This window comes from Mobula birostris, chromosome 28, assembly GCF_030028105.1.
Source record: "Mobula birostris isolate sMobBir1 chromosome 28, sMobBir1.hap1, whole genome shotgun sequence".
Taxonomy (NCBI): Eukaryota; Metazoa; Chordata; class Chondrichthyes; order Myliobatiformes; family Myliobatidae; genus Mobula; species Mobula birostris.
In genome coordinates this window covers 20,120,955-20,146,875 of record NC_092397.1, presented here as the reverse complement: position 1 = coordinate 20,146,875, position 25,921 = coordinate 20,120,955, and the positions used below count along the sequence as shown (strand labels likewise).

The window sequence follows — 25,921 nt, the reverse complement described above, 5'->3', positions numbered from 1 at the left end:
GAGGATAAGGGGTTCAGTGGAACAAGCTCACAGCTGAGAATAAAGGTGACAAACCCCACGGCAGTGGAGGACTGTTGTGGTCAGGGTTGTACAGGATAGAAACAGACCCTCTGGCCCATCACATTTATGTTCCCCATCATGCACAGCTATACTAATCCCACTTTCCTGCATTAGTTTCATATCCCTCTGGGCCTTGCTCACTGAAGCCCCTATGCATATGCCTCTAATATTGTTACACAGTTCCCTGTATGTGGCATCACAGGTAGACAGGGTTGTGTGCTCTACTTGCCTTGTCAGCCAAAGAACTGCCTCTCATTGGAGTCGGACAAAACTGTTTAAAGACAGATTCAAAGGGGATCTGAGGGGTAAATATTTCACACAGAGAATAACTGGCATCCGGAATTAACTCCCAAAACAGAGTCACTGGTTTATACAGAAATGAAACAGTCCCTTCGGTACAACTCATCCCCGCCGACCAAGTTGTCGACCTGAACTCGGCCCAGCTGCCTGCATTAGGCCCGTATCCCTCTCAACCTTTCCCATCCATGTGACTGTGCAAATATGTTTTAAATATGGTACCTGAGGCAGAGAGCCGGTGCAGTGAGGCGCTGACAGACACTCACTGTTCCGCGGGCAGGAAGAGGAGAGGCGGATCCCACAGCGGAGCCGAAACCCCAACAAGTAGAGACCGGCTCCACCATCTCGGACTTCCCGCACTGGACCGTTTCCAAGGAAACGACGGCGGTGACGGTGGGACCCCTGTGACGTCACCGCGTGTTTGTCACGTGACGGGGCAGCGGAGCTGTCAATCAGTGGAGCCGCCAGAAAACTCGGGAGCATCGTAAATAGAATCGGTCTGGGGAGGGTGGGGGCGGATTTCCAGGAACGGTGACTCTCCCACCCCACCTCCGGGAAGTGACTGTAATATTCACATTTAATCTGACTCTTAGGTCCTATAAATATTTAATGTTTGTATTTTGTATATTTCTGTGTGCAATAGTCCTTTTAATTTTGGGTAAAAAATGTTGGAACTATATCACCTTCATCAACCTTCCTGGTAACTTCCTCAAAAACACTCTACAAGATTGGTTAGACATGATCTACCATGCACAAAGCCATGTTAACTACCCACAATCAGTCCTTCTCTATCCAAATCATTATATTATAAGGCTGCTTAGAATACTTTCCAATAACCTTCCTACAACTGATATTAGGCTCACTGGCCTATGAATTCTTGGCTGATTCGTAGACCCTTTCTTCAACAACAGAACAACATTCACTATCTTCCAATCCTCTAGTACCGCACCCGTGGATGAGGAGATTTAAAATATCTCTGCTGGGACCCTGCAATTTCCGCATTATCCTCCCACAAGGTCTGTGGGACCACCTTGTTGGGCCAGTAGAGTTATTCACCCTAAGGCAGCAAACTTCTCCTCTTCTGTGATCTGTACAGGGTCCATGACCTCGCTGCATCATTGTCTCACATATGTGTCCCTCTCCTAAGGATTTACAGCTGAACAAAATCTATCTCCCACAACTCTTGTGGCTCCACATACGGATTACCAATCTGATCTTTCAGAGGACCAGTCTTGCCCCTTTCTATCCTTTTGCTCTTAATATATCTGTATAAATGGTTTCGATTTTCCTTCATCTTTTCTGTGACAGCAAACACGTTTTCTTTTCACCCTGCTGATATCCTTCTTACATCTTCTCCTGCATCTCTTAAACACCTCAAGTACCCCATTTGTTCCTGCCTCTCGAGACCTGCTACATACCGTACATCTGTCATTTTCTTAATCCACTCTCAATTTCTCTCAGAAACAAGGGCCAAGGTTCAACCTGTTAGCCTTGCCTTTTATTCTGAAAGAAGATACAAATTCTGTATTCTCAGAATTTCACACTTTTGAAATCCTCCCACTTACAAATCACACCTTTGCCAGAAAATAACCTATCCCAATCCACACTTGCCAGATCCTTCTGGTACCATAAAATTGGCCTTTCTCCAATTTTGAATCTCAACCTGAGTACCTGATCTATCCTCTTCCATAATTACATTGAAACTAATGGCATTATGATCACAAGATCCAAAGTGTTCCCCTACACAAACTTCTGTGACCTGCCCTGTCTCATTGCCTAACTGGAGATCTGGTATCTCCCTCTCTGCAGTTGGAACTTCTGTGTACTGATTCAGGAAACTTCGCTGAGGCAAATTTGACAAACGCTTCCCATCCAGCCTTTTTATGGTATGGAAGTCACATTCAATACGTAGAACATTGAAATCACACACTATCACAACCTCAATTTTCTTGTAACAGTCTGTGATCTCTCTACAAGTTTTCTCTGCTAAATCCCACGGACTGTTGGGTTGTCTATAATATAATCCCATTCCTTTCTTAATTCCTCAGTTCTACCCATATAGCCTCATGAGACAAGCTCTGCAGTCTACCCTGACTGAGCACTATCGTGACATTTTCCCTGACTAGTAATGCCACCTCACCCCCTTTAATCCCTTCTGCTCTATGACATCTAAAACAATGGAAGCCTGGAACACTGACCTGCCAGTCCTGCCCCTCCTGCAATCAAGCCTCACTAATGACATAATTCCACATGTTGATCCATGCACTGACCTCATCTGTCCTTTCCTACAATACTCCTTGTGTTGAAATATACGCAGCTCAGGACATCAGTCCTACCTTGCTCAAGCTTTTGATTCCTGACTTTGTACGTGGGGTTAACAACATCTTTTCCCACAACCATCCACTATCTGTTCTGGTGCTCTGGTTCCCATCCCCTTGAAACTCTTGTTTAAACCAACACCCCTAGTAAACCTTCTCACTGGGATATTAGTCCCCCTCAAGTTCAGAAGAGAACCAAGTGATCCGGAAATCGGAAGCCCTCCCTCCTGCACCAACTCCTGAGCCTCTTTAAACTGTATGATCTTCCTATTTCTGACGTCACTAGCATGTAGCACAGGTAGCAATCCTGAAATTCACAACCCTGTGGATCTTGTGCTTTACGTAGCACCCAACTCCCTGAACTCACTTTGCAGGACCTCGTCAGTAACCCTCACCACGTCATTGGTACACAAGTGAATCACAACCTCAGGCTGCTCACCCTCCCACTTAAGAATGCTGTGAAATCGATCTGAGATGTCTCTGATCCTGGCAACCGGGAGGCAGCAACCATCCGGGAATCTTGTTCTCATTCACTTAAACTCCTTTCTATTCCCCTAACCAATGAACCCCCATCACTACAGCTCACCTCTTCTCCCCACTTCCCTCCTGAACCACAGAGCCAGACTCAGTCCCAGTGACCTGACCCATGTGGCCCATGGTATTCCAAAGTGGTGTATGTGTTGTTGACGGGAACAGCCACAGGGATACTCTGCACTGCTTTCCTATTCACCTTCCCCCTCCTGACAACCATCCCGCATCTTGGGTTTAATCACTTCCCCCATGTCCTGTCTATCAACAGCTCAGTCTCTCGGGAGATCCAGAGTCCATTCAGTTCAATCTCCAACTCCTCAGCACGGCCTGATAAAAGTTTCAGCTTTATGCCTTCTAGCAACAGTAGTCATCAGAGACACTGGATGTCTCCATTTCTTCAGTCGTAGAAGAGAGCATAACAGAGGGTCATTCACTGATGGGGTTATAGCACAGATCTCCCAAGACGGTCTTGTTACATGCATGTGCAGTTCAACTCTTTGAATGATAATGCAGAAAGTTTGAAGTTAATAACTTATCTCCTTCTACCTTAGGCCACGAACTTATCAACTACCCCTCGTATGTCTATTTTAATGTGAGGACGAAGGGTCTCGGCCTGAAACGTCGACTACACCTCTTCCTAGAGACACTGCCTGGCCTGCTGCGTTCACCAGCAACTTTGATATAAATCCTGGAATGCTCATATACCAGTCCTGTCCTTCTCTCAACTAGATCTCTGTAATGGATGAATCACCGTGACATGACTAATCCAGGCTCTAAGTACACCTGCTTTCACTGTTCTGCACTCTACTCTGAAATAAACTCACTTCTGCCTTTCGGTGCCACTCTGCTCAATAATGTGGCCCTATCATGACTTCCTTTGGGGGTTCTTTGACCTCACCTCTACCTTCCGATCAATGCTACTTACTGACCTGTGGCTCTGGATCCAAACACGCCCTCCACATGGCACATGATAAAAATCATCAGCGTGGCTCCAGCAAGATTCCCTATGTGAATATTAGTTTCCCTTCACTGTAACCCATCCTCCTTACACCAGTCCCACTTATTCTGCAAGAGAGCCCAATGATCTGTCTTCCTGATGCATTCCCCCCTGCACCAGATTGTTAGCCACTCATTTAAGTGTACCAAATTACCACAGTTTACCTCGCAAGCTTGTGGCAACTGAAGAAATCCAGAAATCACCACCCCAGGGTTTCTGATTCTTAACTCCCTGAATACTATTTGCAGAACCTTGTCTCTCTGTTGTTAGTTCTAATAAGGATCACGACTTCTGCTGCTCGCCCTGCCTTTCAGAATGGCCTGTACCTTCTGAGAGACATGCTTGTCCCTGACATGGTCGAGGTAACGCACCTTCCTGCAATCTCGCTCATTTCCACAGATACTCCTGTTTATTACCACCCCCCCCCACCCCCACCCCCCCACCTCGGCTAAATTGATTGCTGTATGTGATTTCTTTGCATTCAATCTCTGTATATTCATGTGCCTTCAAATAGCCTCTTTGTAATGAAAATTGTATTAAAATTCATTCATTGTATGCTTTTTTTGATTCAGTTAACGGTATTGATTTACTCATTCACAAAGGAGCCCACACACATGTTGAAACAAAACACTTCGTTAGAACTCGGACGATTTTAATACAGAAATAAAAACAAAATTCTACAGTAGCAGCGGCACATAATTCAAAATAATACTTATCATTCACTAAACAAGCCAATCTCAGTGATGGAGGGGAAACACAGATCCAACAATATAATGCAGCCTCTTCCCTCTTTCTATCTCCCTGTCTCACTCACAATGTCTCAATGGCTTCACTCTCTCTCTCTCATTCAATCTTTCTCTGTCTCTCCCACACGCCCTCTGCCTCGCGCTCGTAACCCTCGCACGCTCTCCCTCGCGCGCGCTCCCGCACGCCAAATCCCACGCGCCCTCATTCTCGCGATATCCTATTCGCTCTCTCCTCCGTGCCCTCAACCCTGTAGCCCACTCCTTCCCGATGTTTCATTCGCTCTCTCTCTCTATCTCTCTCTCTCTCTCTCTCTCTCTCTCTCGCTTTCTCACACACACACACTCATTATTTCTCTGTCTCCCCTCGCGATGTCTCATTCGCTGTCTCGTTCGTCCCCTCAGCCCTCGAGCTGTCACCCGCTCGCGCTCACTCTCTCTCTCTCTGTCTCTCTCTCTCTGTCTCTCTGTCTGTCTCTCTCTCTCGCTCTCTGTCTGTCTGTCTCTCTCTCTCTCTCTCTCTGTCTCTGTCTCTGCCTCTGTCTGTCTGTCTGTCTCTCTCTCTCTCTCTCAGTCTCTCTCTCTCTCTGTCTCTGTCTCTGTCTGTCTGTCTGTCTCTCTCTTTCACACACACAGAGACAAGTGAACGTAACGGTACTTTGTCTTCAATTGTAAAACAGGAACATTCTCTTACAGGAACATTGTTCAAGGTGGCAGTGAAAAAGAGAACCTACAGGTAAAGAAGGACGGGGGAGAGAGGCTGAAGGAAAGGACGGGTTTTGACAGGAGCAGGGGTGGTTGATAGAGACGAAACTATGCTCCAAGATCAGGTAGTTTTGTCAGAACCGGGAAACAGGGGAAACCGGATTGCTCAAGCTTCAGTTTAACAGGGCGGGACGTGAGATGCAAAGGGGATTTCTCTGGAATGGTGAGGTCAGTGATAACGCACAAAATGGAAAAGAATAAACAGTTGACAGGAATCTGATGAAGGGTTTCGGCCCGAAACGCCGACAATGTACTCTTTTCCATTGATACTGTCTGGCCTGCTGAGATCCTCCAGCATTTTCTGTGAGGAAAAGATTAAACAGTCGGCGTTTCTGGCCGAGACACTTCATCAGGATCTGATTGTGTGAGTTGTTTTGTATTTCCAGCATCCGCAGATTTTCTCGTGTTTGTTTTGTTACTCTAGTCATCACATTGTTCCCATTTACCCACAAGTGGGGGTATAAAATAGGGAGCATGAAGGCAGCTGAATTGTAAAATTTTACAGCATTTATTTCTAATGTTTCATGAGTTTCAAAATCCGATTCAGTGGGTATTTCACCGCATTCTTCAGTTCCTCTCGGAATTTGCTCTGAGTCAGGGCGTAAATACACGTGTTGGTGCAGGAACTGAGAACCTGCAGCATTACTGAAGTGTGTTCTGTGAAGAAACGGAGATCCGTGAAAGAATAAACAAAATTCATTGAAATCCGTCTGTACATATAAAATATCACCGGTGTTCCCCACAACAATATGAAACTACCGTTTATGCTGAAGAGCAAAAGGATGGATTTGCGTCGGTTCTCCATCTCCCGGTCCTTGTCATTCTCTCCACTCTTTTGTCCCCGGAGCCGCCTGCGGGCTCGACTGGCCGCTAGAATCCGCTTGACAGTCAGCATATTGAAAATATATATATATATTTTTTAAAAAGGGACACATGGGGTTAAAGTGAGGTGAAACAGGTCAAATACCGCCCAGGAGGGAGGGTTCTTGAAGCTCGGGGAATAAACACAAAAGCAGGGAGCACCATCAATCATTTTTCTAGGCTCGTATAAAAAGCCCCAGGGGACACATTCCAAACAACCAGCACACTCACTGTCCCGATAACCACAGCCGCCGTTCTCTAGGTGCAATAACTTGCTTTCAGCTTCTCATAGCAAATAGCCACAAATCGATCGACTGTGAAAACAATGGTCAGCCAGACAGAGGTCGCAGTGTTCGTAAAAACATCAACCATTTATGGAGGCTGCGTACCGGGGTATTGGACAGGAATGATCGGGGAAAATAAATTGAAGGGGTCAACCCCAACAGCTGTTCCGAGATAACGACTAACAGATCGGCCGCTGCCATTCTCACCAGGTATCGGGTGACGTATTTGGAGAGACCGCACATTCCTCGGGACAGGATCCAAATCGCCACAAAGTTAGCTAGAATAGAGACAATGAGAAGCAAGTTAAGAAAACACGACACAATAGCCAAGGAAACAGTTTGAGCGGATCCTGTAATATACTAGGATTGAATTTAGCAGCCGAGAGGGAATGTTACAGATATAGAGAATACCGGTCAGACCCCACTTGTAGTACTATTCTCAATTCTGGTCACCTCACTACAGGGAGGATGTGGAAACTAAAGTAAAGGTGCAGAACAGATTTACAAAGATGTTGCCCAGATCGGCGAGCATGCCTTGTGAGAATAGGCAGAGTGAACTCGACCTTTTCTCCTTGGCGTGGCGGAGGATGAGAGATGACCTCATAGGGAAAGGATGGTAGAGTACAGGAACCGTGGTGTACAAAGGCACCTGTAAATCTAGCCAAGAAGAAAAGAAGAGCTTATGAAAGGTTGAAAAAACTAGGTAATGATCTGAATCTAGAAGACTATAAGGCTAGCAGGAAGGAGCTTAAGAATGAAATTAGGAAAGCCAGAAGGTGCCATGTGAAGGCCTTGGCAGACAGAATTAAGGAAAACGCCAAGGCATTCAACAAGTATGTGAAGAGCAAGCTGATAAGACGTGAGTGAATAGGACCAATCAAGTGTGACAGTGGAAAAGTGTGTAGGGAAACGGAGGAGATAGCAGAGGTACATAATAAATACGTTGCTTCAGTATTCACTACGGAAAAAAAAAAGATCTTGGTGATTGTAGGGATGACTTGTAGGCAACTGAAAAGCTTGAGCAGATCGATATTAAGGATGTACTGGAGTTTTTGGAAAGCATCAAGTTGGGTAAGTCACCGGGACCGGACATGAAGTACTCCTGGCTACTCTTGGAAGTGAGGGAGGAGATTGCTGAGCCTGCAGCGATGATCTTTGCATTATCAATAACGACCGGAGAGGTTCCGGAAGACTAGAGGGTTGCGGACGTTATTCCTTTATTCAAGAAAGGGAGTAGAGATAGCGCAGGAAATTATAGGTCAGTAAGTCTTACTTCAGTGGTTGGTGAGTTGATGGAGAAGATCCCGAGAGGCAGGATTTATGAACATTTCGAGAGGCATGATTAGAAATAGTCAGCATAGCTTTGTCAAAGTCAGATCATGCCTTACGAGCCTGATTAAATTTTTTGAGAATTTCACTAAACACATTTATGAAGGTACTGCCCTAGATGTAGTGCATGTGGATTTTAGAAAGGCATTTGATAAGGCACCCCATGCAAGGCTTATTGAGAAAGTAAGGAAGCAAGAGATCCAAGGGGACATTCCTTCGTAGATCCAGAATGGGCTTGCCCACAGAAGGCAAAGAGTGGTTGTAGATGGGTCATATTCTGCATGGAGATCGGTGACCAGTGGTGATCCTCAGGGATCTGTTCTGGGACCCCTATTCTTCATGATGTTTATGAATGACGTGAATGAGGAAGTGGAGGAATAGGTTAGTAAATATGCCGATGACACAAAGGTTGGAGGTATTGTGGTTAGTGTGGAGGGCTATCAGAAGTTACAGTGCGACACTGGTAGGATGCAAAACTGGGCTGAGCAGTGGCAGATGGAGTTAAACCAAGATAAGTGTGAGGTTGTTCAGTTTGCTAGGATCAGAGGGATCTTGGGGTCCCATAGGACATTCAAAGCTGCTGCGCAGGTTGGCTCTGTTTAAGATGGCGTATGGTGCATTGGCCTTCATCAACAGTGGGATTGAGTTTAAGAGCCAAGAGGTGATTTTGCAGCTATATAGGACCCCGGTCAGACCCAACTTCGGGTACTGTGCTCAATTTTGTTCCCCTCACTAGAGGAAGGGCATGGTAACCATAGGAAGGGTGCAGAGGAGATTTACAAGAACGTTGCCTCACTTGCAGAGCATGCCTTATGAAGACAGGTTGAGTGAACACGGCCTTTTCTCCTAGAAGTGACTGAGACTGAGAGGTGACCTGACAGAGGTGTATAAATTGACGAGGGGGTTTGATTGTGTGGATAGTCAAGAGGCATTTTGCTAGGGCTTAAATGGCTACCACGAGAGGACACAGTTTTAAGGTGCTTCGAAGGAGATACAGAGAAGATGTCAGGGCTAACTATTTTTTTTTTTACGCAGAGAGTGGTGAGTGCATAAACCTCATCAAGTTCCATTGCGATTAATGTCAGTGACAGAGCAGCGAAGGATGGAACAAAAACAGAAAATTCTGGAAGCACTAATCCAGGCAAAACAGAATATGTGGGGAAAAAAAGTTGAAATACTTCTCCGCAGAACTGTTGTCGGAGAGATCCCTGACACGAGAGTTAACTGGTTTCTCTTTCCATACAAGCTGCTTGGCGTTAGTGTTTCCAGCATTCCCCGAGTTTATTTCCTATTCCAGCAATTGCCACCTCACTGACTGATTCCAACAGATACAGCGCAGTCTGACACAACCGCACAGACAGACATGACACCTCCCACTGAATCCATCACAGGGAAGCAGGGGAGAGGAATTCAAGGTCCAGCAGCAAAGCGGTGCCGTAGTCAGATATCTGTAACAGTGTCAGATGTAGATATAATAGAATACATTTCACAGTACTGATAACTATGAAGCACCACGTCGGTTGTTTCAATTGATTCAGCAGCCAGTTCATTGTGTTGTCTATCAACTGCTTCATATTCAGTCATACAGCACACATTTATCAAAAATCCACCTTTTTTGTGCTACAACATGGAACTCCTCGCATTTGCTAAAGTGTTACTGCCAGTCGATATTTTAATTGTTGGACCTCACTTACGGGTATCGGAACTGTGGACAGGTAACAGTCTGCATTTATCTGCATTTGTACGTCAGTAGTGATTCCCGTTAGTGCCCCATGTCTTTGTTACCTATGTGTTGCATGGCGCGACTGAGGAGAACCCAAGTGCAGGAGACCGGTTCGTCGACTGAGTTGGGGATGCTGGCGTAGACGTAGATATAGAACAGCAACCCGGAGGAATCCTGACAAGGAGACGGGATTTACACGGACTGTCTGGAAACTAGAGCTGAACTTGGAACTAAATTTAGAACTAAAGGTGCTAATCGAACCAAGTATTGCATGAGAATGGACCAACAAACTGGCGACCTGCGTAGTGACGCCATCGTACTTATTTCACATTCTCTGATGCAAACCAGGTGTACCGAAATTAAGTAAACTAGCAGCAATTGGAAATCTAATGGCTGAAATTAGAGCATAATCAGGGAGAAAGGAGCGTTAAAGGGGAACAGCCAAGCGGAACCATGACAGTTGTCTGGATGGTCTCGATGGAAATCCCGGATGAGAGAAGAATCCAGAATATGGGAGCGGGAAATCCAGGAACGTTCCTCTGGGCCTTAGGCCTCCCAGTCGACCAGGTAATGGAGACCCCTGCCCCGACGGCGGACATCCGATAACAGCCGGATATGTACGCCGGATGGTCGTCGATGAGCCGGGGTGGGGGGTGGGGTTGGAGGGGGTTCTGTCGGAGGACACGACAGAAACTGGTTTTAACGGAGAGACATGAACTGTAGGATGGATACGCATAGAACTATATAGTTTCAGCCCGATTGCCGTGGGGTTGATAATGCTCTCAACCTCGAAAGGTACCAGGATGCGCGAGCGAGCTTCTTGGGCTGGTTCTTCAGAGGAATGTCTCTAGACGAGGGCTACACCATCTGCCCAGGTCGATTCTCAGGAGCAGGGGTACGATGGCGGTCGGAAATTTCCTGGTTACGGTTGGCTGAGCGAAGGAGGGCCGTGCGTGTGTCTTCCCAGATTTTTTGGCACCTGTGTATATGGGCTTGGTCTGACGGCAACGCAATCTCTTCTTCCTGAGCGGGAAACAGCGGGGGTTGATGAACAAGAGAGCATTCAAAAGGAGATTTTCCGGTCGCGGTGCTGACCACAGAGTTGTGGGCATATTCTACCCATGCGAGATGGTTGCTCCTGGTAGACGGGTTGTTGGCTGTTATACAACGTAACGCGGCCTCCAACTCTGTTTGTCCGTTGGTCTGTGGGTGAAAACCGGACGATAGGCTAACTGAGGCACCAAAGGCTCGAAAAAAAGTTCTCCAAACTTGCGAAATGAATTGAGGACCCCCGTTCGGTGACAATATTAGAAGGAATTCTGTGAAGTCGGGAAACGTGAATCTTCTGGCTGTTTGTTTAGATCCATAGATACTAATTGCCCTGCAGAGTTACCCCAGCAACTTGTGTGTGCAACATATGGTTTACAACATCTTTGTCCATAACATTGAGTTGAACTTTCAATCGGCAGAATGTCTTGTTCAATGTTCATATTTAAAGTTCAAAACGTTATTTTTTTTTCGTTTATCCAGGTACGTCACGAGATATGACAATAAGGATCACTTCCGTGCAGGAATTCAGAGTACAATAAAGAAATACAATGGAATCAATGTAAAGCTAGATCCAAAAACTGACAACCAAACAGTCTACAGAGGAACACAAGCTGTAGAAATATATCAATAAACAAAGAAACAATCAGTGAATAAATAATACTGAGAACACGAGTTGTAAGGTCACTGAAAGTATTTCCGTACGTTATGGTATCTATTAAGTGGTCTGCTGAGTACAGTATCGGAAGTGGTTCAGAAGTCTGATGGTTAAAGTGTTGTAACTGTTGCTGAACCCGGCAACGTGGCTCCAGTACTTCCGTTTTGATGGCAGCAGGGAGGAGAGCCTATGACGGTTTGCCTTGTTTCCTTTCCGTGTAATTTGGTACCTTCAAAGGTGCATAGTTTGGGACGTTATGTTGCAACTTATAAATCTTTGGTCTCTCTGCAGAACTGCATTCAATTCCAGTCGCCTCCATTACATGGAGGATGTTGAGGACTTGCGGATTGCTGTGTAGAGACCCAGTGCGGTGCTGCCTGAATTACAGTCGATGCCAAGAGGATATATTCCATAGAAGGGGAGTCAAGAACCAGAGGACACAACCTCAGACTACATGTACACTCCTTTAGAACAGAAACGAGAAAGAATGTTCAGCACTACATTATGGGCTAAGGGGACAACTTCTGTTTTTTCTATGCTGTATTTTTATGATTTTTGCTCTGTATACTAAGTTCTATGTTCTGTGTTCGGTGTTCTAGATATGTTCTGTGGTCTATGTTATATGTTCTCTATTCTATGTTTTGTGTTCTATGCTTCAAGGTCAGAGGTGGCAACGCATGGGGATTGACGACATTAAATGAAATCACTTGGGAATAAATTCTAAAGGCACTTACCGACTTGAACGAGGACGACAGGCCTGGAAAGGAATATAGAGCGTCTTTCTATAGCTATTGTGATGAGACATGGCACATACAGTAAACTGCCCTTCATAGATGCTGCCTGACCTGTTGTTTTTTCCAGCATTTTGTGTGCGTTATGCTGGATTCCCACGATCTGCAGAATCTCTTGTGTTGAGCACAAACGATAGGATGAATGGACTCCGTTGCTTGGTAGGTTTCTGTTATGCCAATAGGCAGTTCTGTTACAGCCGATGGGATCCCATTCTGCAGCTAATGCTGGTGCCGGGAGGCGAGATCTTATCATTGCAAGCTGAGCACAAAGTTCGCATCCCAGAGTTAGGGTTCTCTGCAAAGGATCGCATTCCTTCCTGTGGTGTCTGAAGCTGTTGACAGCCCTATCTACCCCTCAGAGCGATGTTGTTTACTACCTAATTACAAACCTGAGTGAAATTCAGATAAATCTAGATGTGTTGATACGGGAATCACAATTAGATCAAGGCAGATGTAGCTCGTCATAACTGAGACGGATTGCACCTTGCCATTGATTGTCGGGTGGGTGCAGTTCATAAATTTCTATATTCTTGAACCTTTACTAGAAAATGATAGGCCCACTTTGGAGAGTGATCAGAGGACAGAAACATAGAAACATGGAAAACCTACAGCACAATACAGGCCCTTCGGTCCACAAAGCTGTGCCGAATATGTCCTTACCTGAGGAATTACCTAGGGTTACCCATAGCCCTCTATTCTTCTGAGCTCCATATACCTGTCCAGGAGTCTCTTAAGAGACCATATCATATCCAGCTTCACCAACGTCGCCGGCAGCTCATTCCACACAGCCACCACTCTCTGCGTAAAAAAAAAACATACCCCTGATATCTCTTCCGTACTTACTTTCAAACATCTTAAAATTTTGTCCTCTCGTGCGAGCCATTTAAGTCCCGGGTAAAAACCTCTGACTATCCGCAGAATCAATGCCTCTCATAAACTTATACACACCTAGCAGGTCACCTCTCATCCTTCGTCGCTCCAAGGGGAAAAAGAAAGGTCGATTTTACCCAATCTATTCTCATAAGGCACGCTCCCCAATCCAGGCATCATCATTGTAAATCTCCTCTGCATCCTTCCTATGGTTTCCACATCGACCAGAACTAAGCACAGTACTCCAAGTGGGGTCCGACCAGGGTACGATATAGCTGCAACATCGCTCTCGGCTGGTAAACTCAATTCCATTGTTGATGAATACCAGTGCACCATATGCTTTCTTAACCACAGAGCCGACCTTCGCAGCAGGTTTGAGTGTCCTATCGACACGGACCCCAAGATCCCGCTTATCCTCCACACGGCCAAGAGTCTAACCAGTAAGACTATATCTGCCATCATACTTGACCTACCAAAGTGAACCACCTCACAATTATCTGGTTTGAACTCCATCTGCCGCTACACAGCCCATTTTTGCATCCTATCAATGTCTCGCTGTAGCCTCTGAGAGGACTCCAGATTATTAACAACACCCCAACTTTTGTGTCATCAGCAAATTTACTAACCTATCTACTTGTACATCTCGGTCATTTATAAAAAAAAACGTACCATCGGAGTCCCAGAACAAAACCCTCAGGCACACGAGTGGTGACCGATCTTTATGCAGAAGATGACCCTTTACAATCACTCCTTGTCAAATGCCTTGCTGAAATCCATATACACTAAATCTAGTGCTCTACTGTCATCAACATGTTTATTCACATCCTCGAACAATTCAGTCAGGCTCCTTAGGCAGGACCTGCCTTTCACAAAGCCATGTTGACTATTCCAAATTATATTACGCCTCTCTGAATGTTCATAAATACTGCCTCTCAGGATCTTCTCCATCAACTGACCAACGACTGATGTAAGACTCACTCATCTAAAATGTTCTGGGCTATCTCTACTCCCTTTCTTGACTAATGGAACAACATCCTCCGGAATCACCAATCCTCCGGAACCTCTACCGTCCACATTGATAATGCAAAGATAATCGCCTGAGGCTCGGCAATCTCCTCCCTCGCCTACCACAGTAGCCTGCGGTACATCTCGTCCGGTCCCGCTGATTTATCCAACTTGATGCTTTCCAAAAGCTCCTACACATCATCTTTCTTAATATCTACATTCTCGAGCGTTTAACTCCGCTGTAAGTCATCCCTACAATTACGAATATCCTTCTCCGTAGTGAATGCTGAAGTAAAGTACTCATTGGGTACCTCTGCTATCTCCTCCTGTTCCATGCACACTTTTCTACTGTCACACTTGATTGGTCCTATTCTTTCACTTCTTATCCTCTTGCTCTTAACATACTTGACGAATCCTTTCGGCTTTCCTTAATCCTGTCCACCAAGGCCTTCTGATGACCCGTTCTGGCTCTCCTAATTTCTTTGTTCAGCTCCTTGCTATTAGCCTTATAATACTCTAGCTCTCTATCAATACCTGTTTTTTAAACTTTTTCCAAGCTCATCTTTTCTTCTTGACTAGATTTACAACAGCCTTTGTAAACCAAGGTTCCTGTACCCTACCATCCTTTCCTTGTCTCATTGCAACGTACCTATGCAGAACTCCACGCAAATATTCCTGGATATTTGCCACATTTCCTCCGTACATTTCCTTGAGAAGATATGTTTCCAATATGTTTCAAATTTATGCCTCGGGTTCCTGCCTGATAGCCCCAGATTTCCCCCTAACTGTAATTAAACGCTTTCTTAACTTTCTGTTCCTGTCCCTCCCCAATGATATGGTAAAGAAGATAGAGTTGTGATCACTATCTCAAAAATGCTCTCCAACTGAGAGATCTGACACCTGATCAGGTTAATTTCCCAATGCCAGATCAAGTACAGAATCTCCTTTTGTAGGCTTACTTACATATTCTGTCAAAAAACCTTCTTGAACACGCTTAACAAACTCCACCCCATCTAAGCCCCTCGTTCTAGGGACATTCTAATCGATATTTTGGAAATTAAAATCTCCCACCACGACAACCCTGTCATTATTGCACCTTGACAGAATCTGTCTCCCTATCTGCACCTCGATATCCCTGTTACTATTGCGTGGTCGAAAACAAACACCCAGTAGAGTTATTGACACCTTCCTGTCACTAATTTCCACCCACAGTGACTCCATAGACAATCCCTCCATGTCTTCCTCCTTCTTTACGGCAGTGACTATATCTCTGATCAACAGTTCCACGCCTGCACCTCCTCTACCTCCCTCTCTGATCTTTCTGAAAAATCGAAAGCCTGGCCCTCGAGGTAACAATTCCTACCCCTGAGCCATCTGCGTGTCTGTAATGGCCACAACATCACAGCTCCAAGTACCGATCCACGCAAGAATGACCCTAGGACTGAAATAGTTAGTATATGATGGAGGACATACTCGCTAATGTTGATAGGAATGAGAATGAAGTCATCGAAACCTTTCAAATATTGAAAGACCTCGATGGAGTGGACGGAGAGAGGATGTTTCCTCTAGCAGGGGAATCTATGATTAGCGGATGTCCCTTCAGAACAGAGATGAGAAGGATGTTTTTCAGCCAGAGGGCAATGAATCTGTGGCATTCACTGTCACAAACGCTGTGCTGTATGTCATTTGGCATACTTAAATCGAAGGTTGTTAGGTTCCCGACTAGTGAGAGCATGAAAGGTTACCGCTGGAAAAAGGTGTCTGCTGTTGAGAGGCGTAGTAAATAGGCCCTTACGGAGTGGCAGAGCAGACTCAATGATCCAAATAGCTTAAGTTTTCTACTATGCCTTATTGTCTTAGAGCAGACTTACACAATATTTTTGCCCTGTGGGAACCCTTGAAATAATGTTCGGTTCTCAAGGAACCTCTGCCTAAAATTATTATATCAACAACTCACGGTACGTTTGTGAACAGTTTGTCTAAAAAAAAAATCGCGTTGTTTTCTAAATATTCTCGAATGTACTGATTTTTGTTTGATAAATTTAACCATTTTTGCAGTATCATCCAGAACATTATTCATTCCATCTCCACAGTTTTTGTCATCAGGACCTCTCTGTAAAGAAAGCATTGATTCGTTACACCGCCAGGATTTTCTTTTTTTTACAAGAGAAACTAAACATCTCATGGAGCCAACCATTAGTGAGACACCATCAGTAGAGATATTAACACAGTACTTCCAGGATAGACATTTTGTTTTCAGATATGAACTCAAATCATTAAATATATCGTGGCCTTTGCTTGTTTCAGGCAGCTCTTTACAAATGAAAAAAAAATGTTTCTGATTTTCACCGCCATTTAGAAATCTTACAAATGCTACAGCATGACAATTATTGTTGAAATCTGTTGACTCATCAACCTCGATAGAGACGCTGGTGTTTTGTTTTTCATTTTATCACACAAAACCCCTTCAGCTTCATATGGCATGTCATCAATAGGTCGACATCATTCTGTTTGAAACCTTTTCGATTTCTCGTACTGCTTCTTGTCCGAACACAGGGGTTAATAAAATATATTTTAAAAGTATAATAAATTACTAATGAGGAAACCGCCGAACAATACTAAAACTTCACAATACAATTCACTTCTGACCCACACAAACCAGATTTTGCAATGTTTACCACAAGAGTAAAGCAGCAGGCCAATAGCTGAGTCGTTGCGCTTGAAAGGAAATCTACATCAGAGTGAATATTTCCTTCCATTCATCGACTACACCCGGAGAGGGTGTTCATTTCCATAAATAATTCAGCGCTAAGTAGGTGGAATTTGGGGGAGGTAATTCGAGATGGAGACGGTGATGTCACAGCCCAGGCTGGACGAGTCAATTCAATACTTGGAAAACGCACTTCAAGCTCTACACTACATCACGGAGCAATTATCAATGGCCTCCTCTACCTCACGTCAAAAACTGAGAATGGACTCAAGCGAATAAACACGGTCTTGCTGCGTGCTCCCATACCAGGCAGAGAGAATCCGAAAGAGTCTGATAATGAGGCTGCTCGGTCACCGCCCAGCACAGCGAGCGCTAGCATCACGCTGTGTGTTAAGTTCAGTAATGTTTGTTTATTTATTTATTTGTTTGTCTGTTTGTTTGTTTCTTTGTTAGTTAGTTAGTTCGTTTGTTAGTTGGTTAGTCAGTTAGTTAGTTAGTTAGTTACTTTATTTGTTTGCTTATTTATTTATTCGTTCTTTCTTTCTTAAATCACGATCTCTCTCGGTACCCCAGGATTCCAGGTAATCCGGGTTGACTCTGGTCTTAGAAGTTATGAACTACAAGGAGGAGTTGGAGAAACTGGAGTGTCTGCGGCAGAGGGTAGACCTGATAGAAGTTAATTAGCTTATGAGAGGAGTCGATGGAGGAGATAGTTGGTATATTTTCCTAGCTGGAAATATCAAATATCAAAAGGCATGAATTTAAGTTATGAGGGGTTCAGTTCAAATGAGTTGCATGTGCCGAGTTTGTTATCACACACCGAATGATGAGTGCCTGCAATACGCTGACAGGAGTGGTGATGAGGCAGATGCGATAGCGGCGTTCATAGTGGGTGTTAGACAGACCAACGAACATGGAGGAATTTGAGCGATAGGGATATTGTGTGGAGAGTAGGGATTGTTGACCATAAAGAACTACAATCAATAAATCAGTCAATTCGAATGAATCAGGGACAGTGGAAGCAGGTTGACTAATTGCCTTTGTTCTCGCCATGCGGAAGAAGATGGTGGCTGTCATTTTATGACTCTGTTCTCGCTATTTTGTGAGCTAAGTTGTCTGGCTTGATTGGTGTTTTAAAGTTGACACAATTATGTTTCGGGTTATTTGTAGAACTGGGGATCATTTCCAAGTAAGCAGTTACGTCTAAGGTGTTCTTTGGTTGCATATACATGCAGGTTTGTGACTGTTGAGGTGTGTGTTTGCCCTGTGTGATTCAAGCTGGTTACTGATTGAGTACCAAGAGCTATAAGTTACCGGCTGTTGCGAAGATAAATACTGGCTGGGAGTAGAGCCAGTTAAAAACGTGCTAAAGATCTAACATAGCTAATGGAACTGACATTCAAAATTTCAACTTTAAGACCCACCTATTCATTTTAAGTGTGTGTTCGAATTAGCTGCCCCACTTACCCTGCTCTCCGCCCCTGTAGGATGGGTGGATTTCTGCATCCAAACCCCGCTGACACTTAAGGCAGTAAGTTTCCATATCCTCACCCCCATCCCCCACCCATTACCGCCAGGAACGAGAATCACCCTTGATCTACACACTGGGGGAGTGGTATTTCCAGTAGCTGATTAACACACCGACTTGATTACATGTGAGGTTGGAATGTGTGAGAGACCGCAACATCCAGGGAAAAACCCACCTAGTTGCAGGGAGAACGTGCAAACTGCACAGACAACACACACACCATGCACACTACACACTACATATTGCCACAGGCGAACACGCGGAACATACATCATAGAACATTACAGAACAGTCGAGGGTCCTTGGTCCAGGATGTTGTACCGACATTTAAGAGGCTCTGAGATATGTACATGGAGCTGTGGGAAATAGAGAGCTATGCGCTAAGGAAATTTTAGGAAGTCACTAGAGTAGGGTACATGGTCGGCACAACATTATGGGCCTGTAATGTGCTGTAAGTTTCTGTGTTCTACGTTGTACGTTTTATGTTCTATAACATACTTCTGTTGCCTTAAAATTATCCACCCCTGTATTAGACATTGGTGCCCTAGGATAATATCCCTGCTCAGGCTTTCAACTCAGTCACTTATTCCTATTATCAGAAACTCTCCTTTGAATCAACTCTCAGCCTCTTTGATTGTAAAGAAATAGCTCTACCCACCGTACCAGTGGGTCAGACGCAACAGTGCAACACGCCAAGTCTGCCAACGTGGATGTTCTTTGCTTTTGCCAATCTGTACTCAGTTAAGCATGATCAACAATGCTGATCCCGATAATATTACCTTATTTAGCCAACTTCTTAAATCCTCTCTCACCATTAACGCTATGTGCCAGTCGCAATTTAACACTGTAGGTCACATGAAAAGATTGTCCAATTGTGTCTTCAGATGTGTTCAAGAGTTTACCCTGTATTAGGAAGAACCAAGTAAAAGATACACTATAATCACATGTGTGTCATTTTCCAAAAGCGTAGCCAATGAAAAATTTAAAAAAAGCGACAACCCGTTATGTAACTTCTACACCTGTTCTCCAACAGTAGTTGGAGACGAAAACACATAATCTTAAAGTATACGAGTTTAAATAAGTACAAATTGTGTTCATAAAAACTGCAATTTTAGTCTTGCTGCAAACCCTGTTAAAAACACTCAAAAAAGCAGCCCATTCTAACTAAACCTACAGCACGGAAACAGACCATTCGGCCATCCCATCGATATACTCGTTTGTGTTATTTTACACTTCTCAATTGTAACTGCACCTACTACTTCCTCTGGTAGCGCATTCCATATACCCTTTGTTCAATTACAGTTTATTATCAAATCCTGCAGTTGTCACTATATAACGTGATGTCTGAGATTCATTATGTACCACGTCTTCACAGTAGAACAGAAAAATACAATAGAAACAATGAAAAACTACTCACAATGTCTGACAAACAATTAGTGTGCAAAAGACAATACAGTTTGCAAAAATGCAAAAATAAATAGCAGATAAATATTACTGAGCCATGAGTAGTAGAATACTTGGAAATAACTCCTTGGTTTGTCTATTCAGAAAGAAGTAAATCTGCAGATGCTGGAAATCAAAGCAACACCCATCAAATTCTGGAGGAACTCGGCAGGCCAGGCAGCATCTGCTGGATAGAGTACAGTCGACGTTTTCGAGGAGATCCTTCATCAGGACCCCCTATCTATTACACCTTCCACTGCATTTGATGTAAACAAGTTAAACCACTTTCTCTTCAATGGTTCAGCCAAGGGCTCCATATAATATAAGAGAATGCATGCAGTATTCAACCTGAAATTCTTGCTCTCCGCAGATATCCACGAAGCAGAATAAAACCTCAAAGCAGGAATGATAAAAATAAAAGTTGGAACTCCATCTACCCGCCTCCTCTGCCCAGGCACAAATAGCAGCATATCGGTAATCCGCCCCCCATATTCCAGCAGTAAACATTAGCCCCTCCCCAGTCCCAACCACTCATTTGAAATGAGGTTTATGTTGTAAATACATGCAGTGTGTCAATGCCATTAATTCTGTCATCTGAACGGTTGACATAAAACTTAAAATGTAGCGCGACTTTAAACAAACTTTGGTCAGACCGGATGAATATTGTGTGCCGGTCTGTTCTGCCGTCCTCCGGAGGGATATATTGTATCTGCAACACAGTGAGTTCCACACACAGACTTGACTGTTTATAAGCTGTGGGAGGGTAGCATAGGCAAGGAGAGTAGGGTCGGTTCCAATGGAGACATAAAGATTCGGAAGTGAAACGGCAGAATGCCTGAACGCAAGATGTTTCTCCCTGTCAGTATGGGTCACAGTCTCGATCAGAGTTTGGTATCTAAGAGCAATTGGAGAAGGCAATTGTCTAATACTTTTATCAGAAGCTGGTTAATCTTGATGTTATTTATTATTTTCAGGGCGTGTTATTGTGTTAGGAAGGCTGAATATAATCAAGGTTGAAATCAGTAGTCTCTGATAACACCGGATAATTATTGGCGTTAATGCATCTAAGATCAGTACAAGAAAGTGCTGCTAAGGTGGAGACCAGCTATACTCTTACTGAATCGTGCAGCGGGAAAGTTGAGCTGTGGGGATGGGACTGAATGAGAATATAAGGAACAGGCTGAGGGGACGAGAGTAATGTATCAGAGGGAAACAATTTCATTCTGCAGCTTTACAAACTAGTAAATCAACAGATCCGAAAACAAACCCGGATGTGCTCATAGAAAGGTATAGCAGAAATTCTGACGATCATATTATTGTCCTCCTGTGGTACAGGTGTGGTGCCGGAGGATTGGAAGGTTGATAAAGTGGGGTCAATGTTCACAAAGGTTGACAGAACAACCGTCAGCATAGGGCTGATGGAATTATTGGGTGAATTCTGAGGGACAGAGATATTATCACTAACAAATGCATACAACTCGATTCTATGATTCAGATGTGAGTGTTCCATTGAATATAGAGAATATCGTTCGTTTGAACATATTCTCTCTGGAGATCTGTCACGTGCATGAAGACATGGGTGGGTGCAATATTCCCCTGACGAAAGGTCTCGGTCTGAAATTCGACTGTTTTCTGTGTTACACAGATGCTGACTGCCCTGTTCAATTCCTGCAGCACTGTGTGTGCATTGCCTCTGATTTCCAGCGTCTTCAGATATTCTCGTCTGTGTGAAATTCTAGGTTTGTGGCTGGTATTGCCTTTGGAGATATGAGCAGAGAATGGGGTTTATTCTGCACAAGTCTGTGTTTTTGATTCTTTGGGGTGATGGGGTGTTCAGGAAAGCAGATGTCATGACAGGCTCTGGAACAGGGCAAGATGAGGAGGACTTCTGATACCAGTTGACAAGTCAAGGAGTGTCATAGATAGGGGAGAGAACAGGAATCATTCTCCGAGGGCTAAAAGGTAGAATATCAGACGTTCTATCCTTAAGGTCAGATGGGTAAATTGAAACGACATTTGTGCAACACTAATGGATTCCCAAGGAAAATTAAAGTCGCCACTGCATGTACACCTGCTTTTTTAAGATGTTCTTCCATGCAATGTCTCCATGTTTTTTCCACTGTCACTCGGTGGCCTTTTGGAAGACTCTTGTACAACCCCATCACAGTCATGACTTACTGCGTATTGTAGCACTGGCGTCTGGAGCAGCAATAAAGGTCTTCCATTGCTGACTGTCCTTGGCCACACACACATATAGAAGGATTGTGTATTGATCTTACCGTATTTTTAACCAGTTATGGTTACTAACCCAGCGCTGAACCCCGAACTTGGAAGACCGGTGGAACAGTTTAAGTATAGTGTCTACCGTTTATCCTCTTTGGCAAGGCAAATGTACTTGAGCTAACCAACACAGCTCTCCGAAACATCGAAGCTCGTAAACCTCCAAACCTGATCTTGGAGGATCACAGACACTGAACTTCCCCTATCCCTAAACACAAATGATTCAGTGACATGGAACCTGCACCAGGACTGGATCATGCTGATGCAGGTTTTGGTTGAATAATCGACTATTTACATTGACACCATGGTTAAAGCCGGAACCTGCGGATTTCCTCCAGAATTTTGTATGAGTTGCGTTCGCATTCCAGTGCTCCACCTTATAGTGCCGCATTGTATGAACCATCCAGCCTGTCCTCAGTGCCACACTGGAGGCAAAGAAAGATCCCTGTTGCGCCCCACAAGTTACACCTCTGTAGCTGGAGAAACTATTTCGATTTCGCTAGTAGGGCGGCTTTTAATTCATGTACAAACACGGTCACGACCTTTTGTAACACTAATTATCAAGTGGAGACGAGATATGCCTGTTGTGAATTTCAGGTCATGTCAAAAGATCATAATTAATTATGAAAGATACCCAGTGAGAGGCAGGTGATTGCTCATATCAACGTGTCAGTGTTTCACTCATTTCTGTCCATGAAGTGCCTGGAAGGTGTTCGGTTCTACCGGTGGACAATAGTGCTGAGTGCGAGCAGGGTCGTTTTCTCACTGTACCGCGTAGAGTTATTTACAGTGTCTGCGTGTCGCATCAGTGAAGGACTTCATTTATAAAGTTCATTGTGCGTACAGATAAGTCCTGACTGTGTGTGTGTGTGGGGGGGGGGGGGGGTAGCGGGTGGTGCTATACAGACCGGGGGTCGTTATTGGTTATGCCATGGATATACCTTCAACAGCCCACCTTACTGATCATGGAGGATCTTGTGACCCCACCATGTTTATTTTCGACTTACCAATCTCCTTGCTGTGGAACGCTGGATCTTTACTGGGCCGACTCTGGTTCCATGCCACTGAATCATTTGTGTTTAGGGATAGGGGAAGATCAGTGTCTGTGATACTCCAAGTTCGGGTTTAGCGGTTTGCGAGCTTCGATGTTTCGAAGAGCTATGTTCGTTTGTGTCAGGGACTTGTGCTTTGAGTCTTGGAGAATTCACCCTTGCCAAAAATGACAAACGGTAGACACCAGACTCTATACATTCTATAGCTGTGTTATGCAGGTCTGTGTCGTCCTTGTGTTGCAGCAGGCGAGTGTAAAGCTCCCTGTCCCTATTGAGCTGACAGTGGTCTTTGTTGGGTTGGGAGTTCACAGTGTATGAGTGGGTTGTTCATGTTTTATCTGCACAGCGGAGTGGTTGGCGCTGTAAAGCCACTCGATGGTGTCTCAATAAAAATACATTAACGCTTCAGCACCTCAGTCCCACCATTATCAAGGCCCCAGCTGGACTTCCTTTCAGCGTTAAACGATCTCCCCTCTAACGTCCGCTGAATGATCTCTGTTGACCTGCAGCACCCATCCTTACTTCCTTGTCAAACCATGAGAAACCATGCCAAGTGATGCCAGCGAAAACACTGCTCAGGGATTTTGCTCCCCTCCATCTTCGGTGAAACCTGTCTTCATTGCAACGGGCCCATCTTCCCTGGAAGAAAACCCGATGATCCCTATAGCTGAAACTATCCCATCGCATGAACTCCTGAAAAACATATTGAACTGTACCGCCTTATCACAGCCGCTAACCACCGAGGAAAACAGGCCCCGCGCATCCAATCTTGGCTTCTAACTCAAGCCCTCCAGTCCAAGCGTAATCCATGAAAAACTATTATGTACCATCTCCAGATCAATTTCATCTCTCCGCCGATGTGGTAACTGGAACTGTACATGATGAACCAAGGTCGACCTAATAAATCTTTTGTTCAAGTATAACACGATTTTCCAAACACCCGAACTTCTAAGTTAACGACAAACATGACGCTCACTTCCTTCATCAGTTTGTCTGCATGGCGTAGAACAGAGGGATGTCCAATTAGGACAGAGATGAGAAGGAATTTCTTTGGACTGAGGGTGATGATTTGGTATTCATCGGCACAATCGCTTGAGAATGTCCTCAGCCTTATCAGGGCCTGTTGAAATCATGTGATATTCGGGTATGCAATCAGTTTTCCCTTGTGAAGTGTTGACTAGCGAATGCTGACGCCTGAAGCACTAACAGTACTGAAAGTCAAGACGGCAAATGTATTGGCCCCTCCTAGGAAAGCACATGGCACATCTCACCTACATTGAATACACTTCATCTTATTGGTACACCTGATGGTCACAATCTTATGGTTGCTCGATAACAAAAGGAGATGGCGTTTGTTTTCCGAAAAGAAATAAAGAGTATCATGATAAAATGTATATTTAACGATTCAAACATTTCAAACTAAAACTGCACTGACACGTTACACTGAATATGTTTCGGAGCAACACAAATAGATGTCCTTCTAATTCTCCTTGAAGATCTAAATTGATAGACAAGGACACATGAGTAAAAATAGTTGACACTGTGTGTTTGTTTAGTGGATTGTTTCTAATGAGACCAATGGGAGCACTATCTAATTTCAGCGAGGTTCCGACTGTTATATAAAAACTCTTCCAAGCGGTACATGCAGGCATTTGGGGCAACTTGTACAACTGATCACTGCTTCAGAGCGAAAATGGGATATTCTGCAATATACAGCATCGTCAGAATTTACTGCCCGGTGCTTGCAGCAATCGGTGTTCCAGGTAATGTTATGCCTTTCTATCCCGCTCGGGGCATCGTAGATCAATAGCATTTTGATGCTCAATGTGCATATACTGTCCAGTGCATTTTCCTTTGTTCCTGAACGATAAAGATATATCTTCGCAGTTAAATTAGATTCGAAATGCAATTCGCTTTAATTTACTGGTTTGATTTTAAATGGTGATATAATTGAGGTGTTTGATACATTTATATAAATTCATTTAATATCGACGTCAGCATGCATTACCATGTTGTACTATTGTTAAAACAACTAAATTCCACACATTTTGCAATATGTTTACAAAATGTGCAGGCAGGAAAATATCACATTCACAATGCTGGTGAAAAGCTGGTGCTCTGATACCTCTCTTTCTGACCTCGGGCAGCCCCGGCACACTTCCGCTCATAATGCCCTGGACGTTTACTGCAGGGAGGAGGATGTTCGATATGTCACAGGCATTTATTATATCCCTATGTTTCATCAGCTGTTCCCCTCTCCCTCCAGGTAAAATGGATACTTCCCCTGCTGATGGAATTTAAAAAAAAATATATATATATATATCGTCTCCATGTTGGTAAAAGTTAAATCAAATCTATAGAAATGAGTGACATACTTATTGGTGCTTAATCATGGTGGGTAGACCAAATAATTAGCAAATGTAAAACGATACGATCCTGATGGGAGATGTATACTGACACAAAACAGTAGTAAGGATGTGGTCAAGCAACACACACACACACACGGTGCTAGAGTAACCCACCAGATCAGGCAGCTTCTGTGGGAAAAGATTCAGGCCCGAAACCTTCATCAATAATGGGGAGAAAAAATATCAGGATTCAGGGAAAGACGGTGTGGGCAGGAGTGGAA

The 25,921-nt window shown here is 44.2% G+C and overlaps 1 protein-coding gene and 1 long non-coding RNA gene across 3 annotated transcripts in view; one reads left to right on the top strand and one right to left on the bottom strand.

Moving 5' to 3' along the window:
• LOC140189139 (uncharacterized) overlaps positions 1–718 on the bottom strand; it is a 45,476-nt gene extending 44,758 nt beyond the window's left edge. For both annotated transcript variants that reach the window (XR_011883463.1, XR_011883462.1), the window contains exon 1: positions 580–718. This is a non-coding gene — a long non-coding RNA (uncharacterized lncRNA). The remainder of the gene's footprint in view (positions 1–579) is intronic.
• The window catches only part of LOC140189355 (uncharacterized), a 944,498-nt gene that overhangs the window by 552,938 nt on the left and 365,639 nt on the right, over positions 1–25,921 (top strand). The gene's annotated exons all lie outside the window — the stretch shown is intronic.